The 16,909-nt window shown below is 36.0% G+C and overlaps 1 long non-coding RNA gene across 1 annotated transcript in view; it reads right to left on the minus strand.

Annotated features, from left to right (window-relative positions):
• LOC311597285 overlaps positions 1-16,909 on the minus strand; it is a 517,710-nt gene that overhangs the window by 256,732 nt on the left and 244,069 nt on the right. The gene's annotated exons all lie outside the window — the stretch shown is intronic.

The following is a 16,909-nucleotide window of genomic DNA, read 5'->3' on the forward strand; positions in this document are numbered from 1 at the left end:
CAACGTGTGTGTGTGTGTGTGTGTGTGTGTGTGTGTGTGTGTGTGTGTGTAAAACATTCTTCTCAATAGTTTTTAAAAGAATATGCTCCGTAACATATAATTTATATGTCTATATAAATTTTCTTCTCCTAATATTTTTACCTGATAGCAGTCACTTTCCTCAGTTTCCTTGATATGAGGGAGCCATTGTGGTAATTTGATCTTGGGTTTTTCTATAATTTCAGGTAAATGAAATCATACTGTATATGCTATTTTCTTTACAAATTATCATCAGATAATGTTTATGTTGTGTTCTCATTTTCTGTGTATCAAAAGAATCTTGCTTTTGGCTGAAGGGAAATAGTTATGACTAGCTGAGTATTAATTCATCAGAAATGGACATTCAACTAATTTTTAGCTCAAGCCTATGATGTGAAATAAGTGTCTATAAATACCTTTTCACAAATGTTTTACCTGTAGATGAACAAGCGATGTTTTTGTTGTTATAGCACACAGTAAATATTATGGAAGTTACTGGAAAATAAAATTTGCTTCTGAAGTTGAAGGACAAATTGATTTTTATACAAGTTATTTTGACTGTTTTTTCATCAACATTATCTACCACTTCATATTATTAATTTTATTTCATACCTAACAGCAAATCAGGGATAATATTCCTGGTGGCCAGGATATAATTACTGCCTTAGGAAGGGGATGCACACTCTCCTGATGAGACCTAATAGGCTGTGGCCAGAGAGTGGGGAAGAAGGTCCCCTTGTCAGAGGTCTAGAGGGAGGGAGGATGTGGACTGGATAGGAAGATAAGATCCAGGTGGTAACAATTGGGAAGTAATGTGAGTAAATTACAATAAATTTAAACATCAATACAAATGTAAAGAAAATTAATCCTTACCACCACTTTACAAAATTACAAAGAATTATTAAATTTATTTTATTTTGTTTTTTAAAATTTATCTTATTAATTTATTCATATTACATCTTAATTGTTATCCCATTCCTTGTATCCTCCCATTCCTCCCTCCTCCCCCCCATTTTCCCCTTACTCTTTTCCCCTATGACTGTAGCTGAGGGGGACCTCCTCCTCCTGTATATGCTCATAGGGTATCAAGTCTCCTCTTGGTAGCCTGCTATCCTTCCTCTGAGTGCCACCAGGCCTCCCCATCAAAGGGACATGGTCAAATATGGGGCACCTAGCCCAAGGGATATGTCCCATGAAAGTCTTCACTTACCAGGAAAGTGGGACAGAGGGAAAGACATCCTATTGGGATTCTAGGTGAGAGAAGCATGGGAGAATGGGGAAATAGAAGGATCCAGAGGGTCCTAGAAACCTACAAGAAGAACATTATGATGGGCAGATCTGGGCCCAGGTGTCCTGCTCAAACTATAGCACCAGCCATGGACAATATGTGCAGTAAACTTCAAACCCCTCCAAGATCTAGCCAAATGGACAGGACATTCTCCACAATTGAGTGGAGAGTGGGGTCTGACTTTCACATGAATTATTAAAATTTTGGAACTAAATTGATGATAGTGAAAGAATGAACTAAGTTACATGTGTGTATGTGAATGTTTGCTTGCTTTTTTTGTATGTGGAGGCTAGCTTCTGTCTGATTTTTTGTGTGAGTGTGTGTGTGTGTGTGTGTGTATGTGTTTGTGTGTGTGTGTTTGTGTGTGTGTATGTGTGTACGTGTGCATATGTAAAAGATCTTTTCATTGACCCTGGTTGTGAGCCTTGGAACGTACCTGACTCCACCTCCTTGCACAGATCTTTCAGCTACGTGCCACCAAGCTAATATTTTATATTCTTATTTTAAGCATTTAACATATTTAAGTGGAGTGTGAAATAAAAAACTACTACAACAAAAACTGTATGTGTATTTTAGTTCATATACATTTTAGAATACTGGCAAGAAGTTCCGGGAATTAGTATATAGCCATCTGACTTATCTCCTAGATTCATTCATTATTTTATATTTATGTACACATGTGTTTTCCTGCATGAATTTTTGAGTACTGTGTGTCCTCTGACTTTGTGATCTGGAGATCTCAGAGTGTAGAAGAGCTGGGGAGCAGGGTCTCCAGTAGAGTAGAGGCTATTATGAGGGTATAAACAAGCAGAGAGACTCTGGCCGAGAACAGCTCATTTATTGAAATTATGGGGCTGGTTTATATAGCTCTAGTCAGGAGGAGGAGAAAAAGACAAGGAAGGAAATGCACCTAATTTGTATCTGCTGACCCAGTTGAAGCTGATCAAATGTTAGTGATACACCAATTCAAATAGGAAAGCCTGTGGTAGGAGACTGGGACTTTCTAAGCTTACATGCTAAATTTAGCAGACCATAATAAAACTTTTGAGAAGCCACTTCTCTGGCTAGGAAATAGAAGTCTAACTGGCTTTGACATGATGTGGCCTTGTCTCTTCTCTAAGGAGTTGAGTTGACCCAAGCCTGATTTTTCTAGGAAGTCTTGTCACTCTTGTTGTGCTCTCAGTGCTGTCAGGAAGATGGGCAGCACTCTCCTCCTGGGGAACCCATGGAGTACCATGTGTGTTGAGGTGCCAACAGGTGAGAAGGGAGTTGTAGGCAAGTGTGCCAGCTGAATTAGGTGCCGTGAACTGAGAGTGGGTCCTACAGAAGAGCATCAAGTTCTCTTAAGCACAGAGCTTTCTCTCTAGCCTATCACCTGCACTTTGTAGGTGCTTTTGGTGTAAGTGTTTTTGGTAATGTGTCATATATTTGAAATTAATAGACTCATGCTGACACATTATAAACTAAAGGCATATTTTGTGTTTTAAGCTACCTAATAATGTTCTCTTCTGTTCTCCAACCTCATCCCCAATGTGTCAGCCAAAGACATTTCCTTGTTTTTATGTCATTCACAATTTTGAGTGATAGTGGGTAGATATTTTGTAGAAAGATTATGAATTGGATTTTTCTGGTTTTTTTTAAACAAAGTCAAGTGAAATTTCTGCTTCTGCTTTTTTCTTTTAATCTTCCACTTCGCATAACTTAAACTAAAGGCCTCACAGGACATAAGGCCGGAATTAAGCTATGTTTTGTATTTTCATGGTTATTCTTACATTTGTCCTTCTATGCCCCTTGAGCCCAAGGCTTTACTCACTGGGGGTGTCTTTATCAACAGCTCTCTTCTTATAATGATTCTTCTTTTCTTCTGGGGCTGAAAGGTAATTGCAGTTTCACGCTTACTAATCCTAGGTTATTTTACTTCCTCTCAGGATTTCCCAGACCCACGTCGTTCTTTGTAAATAGTCCCTCGATTAAACTGTCCTTGACTCATCTTAATAGCACTATGCAAGTTCTTTCCCCACTGGTACCTTGAGGACTCCACTATTGAATCAAATTTAACTTCCTGACATTGAGGCAGAACTAACTGTCTTTAAATGTATTTCTGTGGAACTATAACACTGATATGAGAAAGTGTTTGACGATAATTACTACTATTCTTGGATTAGTGATCCTGTTTCTTTGGATTACAGCCACATCTTATACCACCCTAAATAGTGACTTATCTATTCCTATTTCTTTGCTCCACAGAAATTACTAAGATTTCAAATTATTTCATTTTATTACTTTTTCTTCTAACTCGGGCTCACAGGGTTATCCAAATATGTGTGTATTATGGCCATAGTCACAGGGAATAGCTTTTAGCTGTTATTTTGTAATATTATAAATACATATATACATATATTGTCAGTTGGTTAGCTCCCATGTAAGAATTTCCATTTACTGCCTGGTTCTCTCTGCATGCACGCAGGTGTTTTATCTGATCCAGAAGAGTCAAGTTTTCCAGCTACTTTCTGCACTAATTATATGAACAAAGACACAACGTCCTTTCCATGTGAGCCCTTTAGTCAAATGAATACCATAGCTTTTATTGCAAATGTCTCTCAGTGCCGAAAAACTAAACAACAATAATTAACACACATACATGGCCACAAAAGTAGTTAAACCTAAATATAAACACTGTAAATTTATACTTAAATCCAGAAAGCATGTAACTAAATAATGCCATACTTAAAACAGAGGTGACTCTTGATGAGTTTGTTTGGAAAATTAAGCAGAGGATATAAGTAGCAAAGGTCACAGAGCATCATACTTACATAAGGGGGAAGCCTCAAAAGGACTTAATAACATTTGAGGTCAATGAAATGAGTTATGGGATATTGGAAAAAATGGTTTCTTTATTTGTACAAAAGCATGCCAATACTCCTATCCCAGTAACATGCAACTGTGTGATAAGAAAGCCAAGTATTTGAACTTCATCAACATTGTTCTAAATGTGGCAAAGTATAAGGTATAGTCAGATTGTTGTGCCTCTGCTGTGGGACCTTTAATCAAAATATTTAGTATTAAATTAACATACTTGGAACATTTTATTAGACCAATGTGTATGTTCTATGACTTCCTTCAGAGTTGGATAGTACAAATCTTGTAATTTGAAATACATCCTTCTTTGAAAGTCTTTTTAAAATTAATTTTTATCTATAATACTTCATTAGGTCATTAGGATATACAAAAGAGTAACCAGGAGTATTGAGCAATATAATGATGCATTACATCTAATCAATATACTCTTCAACACTTCTAGAGTGAATAATCATAGGTGTTAATTAAAAGATAATTATAAAAACCAGGTGCTAAGAATGTTTGAAGGATTTTTATGTGGCCTGGCTTTAAAGCTGCATTTTTAGGCCAATAACACAGAGGTGAGAAAAATAAATGTGCTTAAAATTGTATTAGTTCTTTACCTTGTGAGACAGTGGCTAAATTGATCTTCAGAATGTTCAATTTGGCTGAAATCTTCTTTGTCAAGTAATCGATGTGTTTACTGAATGATAAAAGTAGTGTCAAGGAACTATAGAGACGAAGTTACTTGCGAGATATAACACAGGGCAGAGAAGATTTACCAAGTTGAACGTTTCCACCATTAGTCAGATCTGATGGTATGTGGGAAAAAAGTACAACATCTGTTTGTGTGTTCCTGGAGAATAAGAGTGAGGTAAGCACTTGACCTCATGAGTAAACACTGAGAAAGGATTCAATAAAAATGCTCTGCCTACAGATGGTGCGGTAGTCACTGATGGCTTTGATTCTAATTTCAGAATTTGTAACTACTTTAGGAGTTGAATTAATATGCACAGACCGCCATGAGAAATAACAGATAGGTGATATGTGATTAAACAGTTTCCTTTTGTTCTTTGTCCTTCCTTTCATCTGTAATCCCTTACAGAGAGGAAAACATGCCAGGTATATATTATAATGGCTCTACTACCCCACCTTATTCTTTTCCCTGGAATTAGTTAAAGTGATCACATTTATCATTATTTAAATTGTGAAAAATAGGCATCGTGTTCTGAAAAGAAGGAAGCCTTGAAGACGTGTCCTTGATGCTGAATGAGGCTCATACAAATGGCAACCCATTGAGCCCAGAATAAATGAGGCAATTACTACGCAGTGTTACAGATGGAAAGGCTGAGTCACGAGGAGGTTAAGTGACTTACTTAAGGTCAGAGAAGAAGCCATTTGCAGTACTGTGTCTTTGCATCCCCACTTTCCCTCTTTTATGGTTTCCCTGGTACAGCAAGGAACAAAGAAAGGCAAACATTCCTTCTATACAGAGCTTGGTCACTATTGCGGTTTCATTTGTGGAAACAATGAAAGTTTAATTTTTTTGTTTCGATTTCCTTTTTATCCACATAAAAACATTTCAATCTTTATTTATTTTGTCCTTGTCACAGCAGAAATTGGTTTGTTCTGTAATGTCACCTCAAAGAGGGATCAGCTAGAATATAAGAGGATGTTCTACGTGTTAAGAAACTATTTTATATACAAAGTTCTTTTTGTTTTTCGCCTACTGATTTATGTAGAAATCAGTTTGTGCAATGTGAATTGTGGAAAACAAAAGTGTATTTTTACTTTATATTCTATATATCTCAGTACTCTATTTTTTCTTCATAGATATTTTCTGATATTTATCAATAAGAAAAGTTAATAAAATGTTTTAAGATAGCAAACATAAGATAAATAATATTTGAAAGGTGCTTAATTTTATACAAGGCTTTCAATTGGCCACACAGGTATTTGTTCCTTTTATTTTTCCTTTCAAGAGACCATTTTTCAGTAGTTTTAGATTTTTAGAAGAAACTGAAGATAAAATTCTTAAATATCTTATTCTTTCAATAATATTATTATCTTTCTTTTTGGCAAATATGAGAGGTGTATATTTTCACCAGTCTTATATGTCTATCATCTGTCTATCCATCATTTGTATATTATCTACTTCTCTATCGATTCTTATGGCTTGGTGATAAATATTATAGCCATGGAAAAATTTTAACTTTTGAAAAAATTATATTTTCACATAATGTTACATTTATTGGCACCATGGGATCTATTCTGTTCAGTCAAATATGAGTTCATTTCATGAAAGAGGTTACAGTTCTTGTTCTTAAATGAAGGAAATTAATTCCATCTGCAGATGGCTCCATACTATGAAATCTCCATCTCCTTTTGTTATGTGAGATTGACCCTAAAACATGCCAATGTACAACTTCTTGATTTCTCACTCTCTATCCATCCCTCATATTGTGTGTGTGTGTATATATATATATATATATATATATATATATATATATATAAACATAAACTAATATATAGATATAAATGCAAATTCCAATAAATTTGTCAGCGATATTTTCCTCAGTTGTACAGTTTCTTCTCCAAGTAAACTATCACCCAAAGGGTCTAGTACTATGTTTCAGAGGAACACAATACTTGTTGTAATTGATGTCTTTTTTAAAGTGAGATTTACAGTCCAATAGCATTATACCACTGAGACATTTAGGTTCTAAGAGACATCAAGCAATATTGAAGTCAGTAGACTGAAGTAAGAAATCTCTTCATCCTACTTTATCGTTTAACTTTTTCTCTTCTCTTTTGCATTAAGAATGACAGTTATTTCTCTCTTTTCTCTTTTCCTTTGGTTTAAGCTTGACATGTTTTATACCTTTTCAATGATCCCTTTGGTGTTTACGGGATTTTGGGTTTTGTTTGTTTGTTTGTTTGTTTGCTTTGTAGATTGTTCAACCCCCCTTTCCTGTTTTTTTTTTTAAATGTACTTGAAGTATATTGATGTGTGGTCTCGTTTGCTTATTCTTTTTTTATATATATATAATATCCATGGTAAAATGACAAAAGAATTTCTTATAGTTTTTAGATTATATATATAGTTCCAGTCAGTTTTAACTGATTATTACATTTTGGAAAATGGTTTCTCAAGCAAGAATGAAAATGTTATAATTTGAAGATAAAGTAGTCCCTAGAAAGGGCCATGTGTGGAAAGTTTGGTACTTAGCTAGCGGACTGTGTGATAATTAGGACGGGTAGGGTCTAAACAAATCACAGATTGATCCACTCGTGGTTAAACTGTCATGTCATGGCTTCTAACAATGTGTTAGAAACTGAAGCAGAATGTCAGAAGCAGTTGAAGGAATCAAGTCACTGGGTAATTGCTTTTAGGAATAAATCTTTCCCTGAGCTATTGCTGTCCATTTTTCTGCTTCCTGCCCACTCAAATGTGATCTGGACCTTTTGTCTACCTCCTTTGTGCTAACATTGAACGCTGGAACAACTGAGCCAAGCAAACAAGAACTGAAATTTTTGAAAGTGAAAAACGGGAATCATTTCTCTTTAGTTGAGGAAATCAAGCATTTTTATCAGCAATAAAAATTGACATGAAACCAAGCATAGAGTTGTTTTCAAGACTACCTGGTGATATGTACATAAAAAATAAGAGACTTTTCAGCTAGGAGGAATTTGAAAGAGTTTTATAAAGAAGGAAAGAGAAAAGCTAGAATTCTGCAAATATGGCTTACTGATGAACTCTGGGGCAAACTCACATGATGAAAATTGCATTAGCTATTCAGTTAATAAAATCTGTGATCCTGATGGTTTGGGTGAGGCAAATATTCTGCTGGTACCTAAGATCCTTTTATTTTTGATTGTAGAAGATAATTTGCCTACATTTTATCCATTTCCTGCGACTTTTCAGAAAGCTCTATTTAAGGTCTGGAACTAATTAATATTGTACAGGAAATTTTAATTTGAAGCCAGAGATTTAGATATGGACCTGGTATTTCTGAATGTGTGCACCCATATTTATAGTGAGGACTAAGAACAAAATGCAAAGCTCGACAACTGAAAAAGTTCAGTTTGTCCATGTAGAAAATGAGGGTCTGGCTACTTAAAAGATTAGTAGAGACTTCATAAGCTGTGTACACCACACTGAGGGGATAAGAGAGGTGCTGACAGCAAGACCACATCCATCCATGCCCCAAGTTTAAAAGTGAAAACTTATGTGATAAACAATACCTAAAGTGGAGAGAACTACTAAATACTCATGCTCACAGACAGGTATCTAAGAAATTTAATCCCAGTAACTCAGCTAACAGTGTTTATCTGCCAAGACTGCCAAAGATCAGGATAGCCCTACACCAATGTGCTGCCCTTGTTACCACTCCCAATTACTGCAGACCTTGGTCCTGGATCCCTCGATGCTTTGGTTTCAAACACAAAGAAAAGAAGTTATGTCTTTCAGTGGATCTGTTGAGATGACAGACAACATAGAGTATGGTCAGATATACTTCAGGCAACCTCTAAAAGAATGATATACGGACATGCAAAAGAGAAGCTGAAGCTTTGGTAGAGAGCTAGGGGAACAGAAGATGACAAGAAGTTGTGGGATCTGATAATGACAGGTTGCAGACAGTGAAAGAACGTAGGCAGTGACTGCTGAGTTGGGGGCACAGGTGGTAATAACACAGAAGTGAGACATTAAGATCCTTTTGGGTTTTATATTTCTCTGAAACAATCCTTAAATAGTAGATACTGAACTACAGAATTTAATCTTTGTGTTGTTGTGTTTGGCTTTGTTTTGTTTTTAGAAGAAACTCTATCTTCAATCTCAAGAGGAATCTTCAGATATAGATGTTAGAAAACTACTGGGACTATTCAGATTTTCCAGAGTCTTGGGATTTAAGGAAAGGATTGTTGGATAATGAGATAGCTGAGCTTTTGAGGAGGAAGATATGGCTGGGCTATATGTTCACCTACCACACATAAAGTGTTGAAGTCTTGATATAGAGCTGGTAGGTAGAGACAGTGATTTATTTGGCTATACTAGCCTTCTATATCTATGTTTTTATTAGCTTTTACTATTAGGAGAATAATGGCTATTCTATTAGCCATCAGACATGATATTTCTGTAACATGAATGCATTAAAAGTATATATGGTTAGTTTAGGCTGAATTGCTGTTTGTAGTTTCCCAACTCTGTAAATTCAGATTTGACATTTTGACTTGCTTAAGCCAGTAAGATTTGTGCAGAAATTTTGCAGAGAGGGTGGTTTAAGAATTAGGATATGCTCATTGCACATTGCAGTACCATAAGCAGTGTTCTGGGAAATCGTTGTATTTTTTTCCCCTCTGTGAATGTGAGGCCTAAATAAAGGAAGCAGTTATAGGCCAACCTTATCATGAAATATGCTGTGAACTAAAAAATTTACCCATGTCATTAAAACCACTGATATTTAAAAGAGTTATCTTACCACACCATAACTGTTTAAATTGAGTAAAGGAAAATTTATTCACTAAACTTTTGAAATACTGATTTTCATCAATATTGTTTTCTTCTTTTATTATATTTTATTAATTAATTCATATTATATCTAAATTGTTATCCCATCCCTTGTATCCTCCCATTCCTCCCTCCCTCCCATTTTCCCCTTACTCCCCTCCCCTATGACTGTGACTGAGGGAGACTTCCTCCCCCTGTTTATGCTCATAGGGTATCAAGTCTCTTCCTGGGAGCTTGTTATGCCACCAGGCCTCCCCATCCAGGGGACGTGGTCAAATATGGGGTACCAGAGTTCATGTGAAAGTCAGACCTCACTCTCCACTCAACTCTGGAGAATGTCCTGTCATCAATATTGTTTTCATTTCTAAAATTTCACACATTTATACAAGCCAATTCATATCCTTACTCACACTCCTGATCACCTGATTCATTCCAGCTACCCTTCTTCCTCTTTCCATGTCATTTTGTTTGTTTGTTTTTTTGTTTGTTTGTTTGTCTTGGTAAGAATTTACTATAAGGATTTATGAACTTGTGAGCCTTGGTGGCTCAGGAGTATAAGCTGAGGAATTAGATCAACAGATAGCTACAGCAGACTCTCTCTAACCCAACATATGCTGCCCAGGGATGAGCTGTGTTGTGCCAATACATGATGTTCTTCATGATGGTAAGTATCTACTCAGATGCAATGCAGTGTAGACAGCTGATCACCGGCAGTAACTTTTGAATCTCAAAGACAAAATAAATCTGTCTTCATTTTAAGATAGTTTTATATGATTTTACCAAATAGGCTTCTGAATTTATTTAAAAATGACTCAAAAATTCTTCAAGACAAAAGTTCAGAGAACATGAGGGTAAAAATTCGAGAAAAGATTGTCATTAATTCCTTTGCATGTCATCTGCAACAATTTTATGTTCCCCCAAAGAGGCTGGTCATTTTCTAGTAAGGCCTTTATATTAATTCCTTCTCTCATTTCTGTGACAATCTCTCTGAGAGGGTGTGTGTTGGCTCATAGTTTGAGAGGATATTGAAGAAAGGACATGAAACAGGATCTAGCTGAATTGAATATATAACCAGAAGGCACACATGCATACAGAGAGACAGAGTGACAGAGAGAGAGAGAGAGAGAGACAGAGACAGAATGTGCTGATGGGGAGCACAATATTGTAGTTTCCCAACTCTGTAAATTCAGATTTGACATTTGTTTTCTTTCTCCACACTCTTGAACATAATCTTACCTACATGATTGTCTCTCATCAACTAAACCTTACAAGAAACACCCTCCTAGCTACCCCAAGAGTTGTGGCATAATGGTGACTTTAAATCAAGCTTAGCCAACACTATGTTTAACCATTACAGCTTCTCACTGATATGGTGTAACCATTTCAGTAACCGGAAACCATTTCAGTAACTGGAAACAGTCATTGAAAGGTTAACCTCACAAGAATGCCTTCTCTTAAACACCCAGCATAATCTTGGATCAAATATATGTATTGGAAGTTCCAACACAAAACAGAGCTTTTTCTACAAATGTGTTAAAGGAGGTTTAGTCTAAAATTAAGCAGGGATTATTCACGACATGGAAGAATGGATTCTGGTGTCCCTAAGAGACATAATATACTATGGAAGAGGTTACATGACCTTTCATAGTCACAGAAAAAAAAAGACACATTTTAATACATTTACAAAATACATGAGTATGCAAAAAGGTTACAACGCATGAGAAAATCTTTGCTTATAGTTGTTTAGGTGGCAACCAAAGACACTGTAAGTATTGTGTTGGTGAAAGCTATTAAACTGATAAGCCTGTACATTCTAAATATGTTAAGTCATAATCATAAAGCTTAGGACAGACAGAGTATTGATAAATGATGACTAAAGTAAATACAAAGACTCTGAGATAATTTTGGCTTGGGGGATCTGTAACTTTCAAACTGTCCACAGCCACAGAGCTCTCATCAGCTGACCAATCTGCAGACTCTTTCCACTTTCTGGAAACCTCAGTTCACATTTCCTCTGCTCTAAATCAATTAGTTGATACTTAAAATTAACTATCACATGTAATCACTTGTCAAACCTATATATGCCTTATCTTCCTATCCTCCAATCAAAACATGCTTAATCGCCTAAGGAAAAAAATTAACCATGTCATAAGTCCATCTAACAGGATTCAATTATCCCCAAAACACAAAATTTTCCACAAAAAAAGGGATGCAAACCTCAAAATTGTGTTCACTTTTCACATTATATTTGGTAAGATATTCATATAATGTAGTCAGTAGTGACATATATTAAGGGTATTATCTAGAAAAATAAGAAATTTTATATGCAAAATGTTAACAAAATAAGAATACTTTCCTGGGTACAGCAATTAAAAGTCCATCACTTTTGTAACAAATCAATACCCAATAAAGTCTGTACCCCCATTGTGCTAATAAAGAACCTCAGATGGCTGTGGTTCTTTATCTTAGGGGAGATCACAACCCTTTTTCTTAACACAGGGGCTATTTTAAGTTCCTTTTGATTTTGTTTCCTTGTTTTATTTTTTTCCTTATTCTACAATGACTTTCATTGCAGAACTTTGTAATGTTAAGGGATACCTTAGGAGACTCCCAATGTCCTATCACTTCTCTCTACCTCTGATAGGTATTATTAGTCTAATACCTTGTTGGCAGTTAGGATCAATCACTGAGTCAGCACACCAACACTTTTGATTGCCTGTCAATGCAGGTTTATGAGAAGCCTAAAGTAAAGTAGTCCCCGTCTCATTCAACCCAATAAAATTATTGTGTGTCCAGGTGGAAAATTATTCCTTTTGAATATAAAATATCTAGACCAACAGAACACAGTGTTTTCAAACACAGAGAGCATCGTTCTTAGAATGTTGCAATAAGGGAAATATTAGTTGATATCCAATCCATTTGCATTCCTTGACTGAAGGCCTGAGGAAAAAACAATATTTTTATGATGTAAAATGCTTGAGAACAACTAAAGAAGGTCCTGAAGAAACTTGTCTCAATTTACACTTTCTTTCTATTTTTAAAGTGTTTTTAATGAGTATTCGAAATGCATTCTACAATTCTTTTGGGACAATTGGTACAGGACAGTGAAGTAAGAACAGTGAATTCCATTAGAATGCACCAACTGCTGTATCTAATTTGATGCATCATGAATTTCTACCTTACCAGCATTGCTATGGAGAATGCCATGAGTCAATGGACAGGTGATGAATAAGTCCATAGATGATAGTTTTGAGAGAAGCACTCCATATAAGTAGGGCAGATATAAACCCAGAGTACCTATTTTATCAAGAACATAAACCTCTTCCATTTATGATAGCAATTGTTTCATATGGTCCAGTAGATGTAAAACTGGATAATCTCCAAGAAATGGGTACCATTTTGGGAACCAGTTATTGGCTCTGCTCCTGGAAGTTAGGAGACTTTGTTGTCAGCTATAGTTAGTGCCAGTCCACATTGCTGAGCCCATACATGATCTCCACCTTGAGCATTTTTTTCTGTGGACTCGTTAAGGTTTTATAGTGCAAAACCGACATTTTAGTCTTAAAGTGGGCCATTAGATAGTTGACTAAATTCAGTTCTTTCTTTCTGTCTCTTCATTTTCTTCTTTTCTCTCCCCCTCACTTTTTCTTCTAAGTAATGGAGATCAACTTGAGCATCTGTATATATCAGGAGTTCAGAGGCAGTTTTTTTTTTTCAGCACAGCAATTCAGTCAGAAGCCAATTTGAATCAATCAACTTAGAAAGGATTTTTGAGGAAGAGCAGTTGAGTTGTACTACAGAGCTAGAGTTAAAAGAGAACTAGAAAGGTGGCGCTTATTCAGCAATAAGCCTTGGAGGCTAAAAATGTTCTAGGCCTAGGTTAGCAGATAGAGCCTGGAAGCTGAGCCTTCAAGATCCAGGCTTGTAAAGTTTAGATTGTACGAAGACTAGCAGCCCCCAGGCCTATGTCTAAAGATAGACAGAACAGAGGTAGACATGCTCTGGGCTCAACCCACGCCATGTATTCATAAGGCTTGGGTTAAGCTCTCATCTCTTTCCTCCTCTTATCTGAGGAAATAAAAAGCTACATTTACAACCCATGGCCTCTGACAGTGAGATACAGTAATGCTTCAAGTCTCCTAGAATGCCAGTTCAGAACCAGCATCTAGTAATCCCTACGAGGTCTGATTATTTTGTTTCACAATTCTCTAATATTTAGTGAAAGTCCACACTTCTCTTTTAAAAGAACTGAAGGAAAATGTTATCATATTAAAATTTGGCAGTAAATAGTAGTCTTTGGTTAAGGGGCTCTGCTCTCCCATGTATGCAAGCTATTCTGGATTCTACAAACTGACTCTAATATTGATATTAATTGTAGGACTCCAAATCTTTTCTTGTGGTTCATTCTACATTATTTTTGTGGAATTTTCATGCATATGCAAATCAAGAAAGAGTTTAATAGGCTTTTCATTTGCCTCACTTCTAGGAATATCATGATAAAACTAGACATTGTAGATGTGGTAGACAAAAGCATATCTGCATGCACTAAGTCGATATATATGTGAATGTCAGTAAATTTTAGACCACCTTAATACTAACCACTCATAAGAACACTTTGACTACGTTCCACTAAGTATACCAAGGCAGATCTAGAATTTAAGGTCATGTACTATAAGACACATTTCGGTTTATTCAGCCTATTCCACTCTTTTCAGTTTATCTTTACAGATTAATTTGTAAGACATCAAAACCCACAGATATGAAAGACAAACTTAAACTGTGTTGCTGACGAAGAGAATCATATTTTGTTCTCTCTAGAATCCTAGGTAACTTCCACCCGTTCTCATTCTAACTTTAATGATAAATTTATTCTTAATCAATCCCCTCGTTTTTAGTAGTGGAGTCTGGCTACAATGTTGAAATTTCAGTTTTTCTTGTAATTCAGTCATTCAGGGCATGAGTTTCTGAGTTCAGTTTTCAAAACCATCAGGTCTGTAGCTATAGAATAGTTTTCTACTTAAGGAAAACCAAATGCTTTCAAATCATTATAGAATTATTATCTAGAAGGGGGAATCACTGGGCTCAACATTTTCTTTCATTGCTTTGGAAACATGATGAGCAAAGAAATGTTGGCATTTTACATATTAGTTAGGGGAAATTTTTTAAATGTCATATACCTGGACACCGTGAGATCTTTCCCTGAGAACCATTTGATTAGAAATATCTGAGAGTGAAATGTCATGAATGTAAGCTTATTGCCACATCAGAAATGAAGTATTTAATGTAATTAAATCCAATAGAGATCAGGACTAGCAGGAAAATTTACCCCTACAATTCTGATACTTAACAATCGTTGTTGGAAACATCTTTTTTAGTTGAAGTTGTTTAGAAACACAGAATGGTAGAACGTATGGATTCTGGTGAGCGGGCTTACAGACTTGAGGCCCAGGGCAGGACTGCAGTTTGATTCTGAAGGGCATCTGTTCAGACCTTCTGCCCTGTGCTGGCATTTATTTGAAATTTTTAAAGAAAGTTTTACAGAAACATTTGGAACAGCATTTGTAAAATATTTAACTACTGTGATGAATCAAAGGGATGGACAAAATCAGCCATATTTCAGAGTCTAGAAATATAAGTGCTATGCATTTGTTTATTAAAAAGGCAAATAAGTGAAATACCAGTTATGTCCAGTCCAGATACAAGTCAGGAACCAGTGGTGCACAATATTCATGTGAGGAATAGGAAGGGTTGTGAGGAATGAACTCAGAATTCATGTGAGGAATAGCAAGGGTTGTAAAAAATGACCTAAGATATTCATGATACTTCAGATGAAATCTTCATGTATATTTTGTCCCAATCCACTGTGTGATTTAACAGGAATTATTCGAAGCACAAGAACAGTGTCAGAGCCGGGCGTGGTGGCGCACGCCTATAATCCCAGCACTCGGGAGGCAGAGGCAGGTGGATCTCTGTGAGTTCGAGGGGCCAGCCTGGTCTACAAAGTGAGTCCAGGACAGCCAAGGCTACACAGAGAAACTCTGTCTCAAAAAACCAAAAAACAAACAAACAAACAAACAAACAAACCAAAAAAAAAAGGACAGGGTAAGGACAGATTTTCCTCTTTTTCCTCTTTTTCCTCATTTCAAAGCCCAGTAATGTTTCTTTGCATTCCCAATGAGTCTATTTCAATATAACGTGTGTGTGTGTGTGTGTGTGTGTGTGTGTGTGTGTGTGTGTGTGTGTAGTATACTTATATTGACTTAAAAGTGGTTTTGGTTACAATGTGCTATGGCTAATTAATAATATGGTTATAGAACACTGAATCTCTCAATGTCAAATGCAAGTTTGTAATGCTGTCTATCTGTTACTTTGGTCATCTGCCGTACTCCTTTTTCTACCTGAATTCTGTGTCTTATATGCTCTGCATAGCATTGTTCTAGTCCGACCACTCCTTTTACTCAGTAGGCCAGGAAGGCCTGCTCAAAAAGGTTAAAAAGTACTGTATTTACACCTACCAAATTGGGCTCTTTCCTCCTCATCAAGTGGGGACATTTTTTTCATACTTGTGTGAAGCTAAAAGTTCTTGCAATTATCAAGCACAGAATACTGAATTTATAAAATTGATTCATGCCTGAAATATCAACATTTGGAGACTAAGGCAGGAAGTTTGAAAATCTGGTACCATCCTGGTCTATCTAGTGAGAGTCTGTCCCCAATAAAAGAGGAAACTGAACATTGCTATATGTTCATAGTCAACACACTTTTTGAGCTTCTTCGTTAGTATTTAAATTGCATGGAGATAAACAAATAAATACATATTTCTATTCTAAATATGAGTCAAAGCCTCATGTATAATATTTATAAATAGTAAGCACATCAACAACCATTTTGAATGTATGAATTACAAAAATAAGAAATTACTGAAAGTGCAGTGGAATACATATAATTAGTACTTGAGTATGCTGAAAACAATAGGAATTATAATTAACTCCACTTAATATGTGAGTTATCAGTAATACTGACACTGAAAAAAAGAAGAAAGGTGAAAAGGAGATAGAAAAGGATGAATGGTTTGACAAATACGCTTTGTAAGGTGTACTTGAAATCAATCACTATTCATCTTGATCAGTTAGGTGAGAGTTTGCTTAAGTAGACTGCTTCTCTGACCTCATCACGTCTTTAGCTACCTTTTGTATGTCTCTATTGATTGTTTATGGGATTGTCCTTTAGACTAATGAAATTGTTTTAGGCCATCA

The sequence above is a fragment of the Acomys minous genome, assembly GCF_964271855.1.
Source record: "Acomys minous genome assembly, chromosome: 5".
Classification (NCBI taxonomy): Eukaryota; Metazoa; Chordata; class Mammalia; order Rodentia; family Muridae; genus Acomys; species Acomys minous.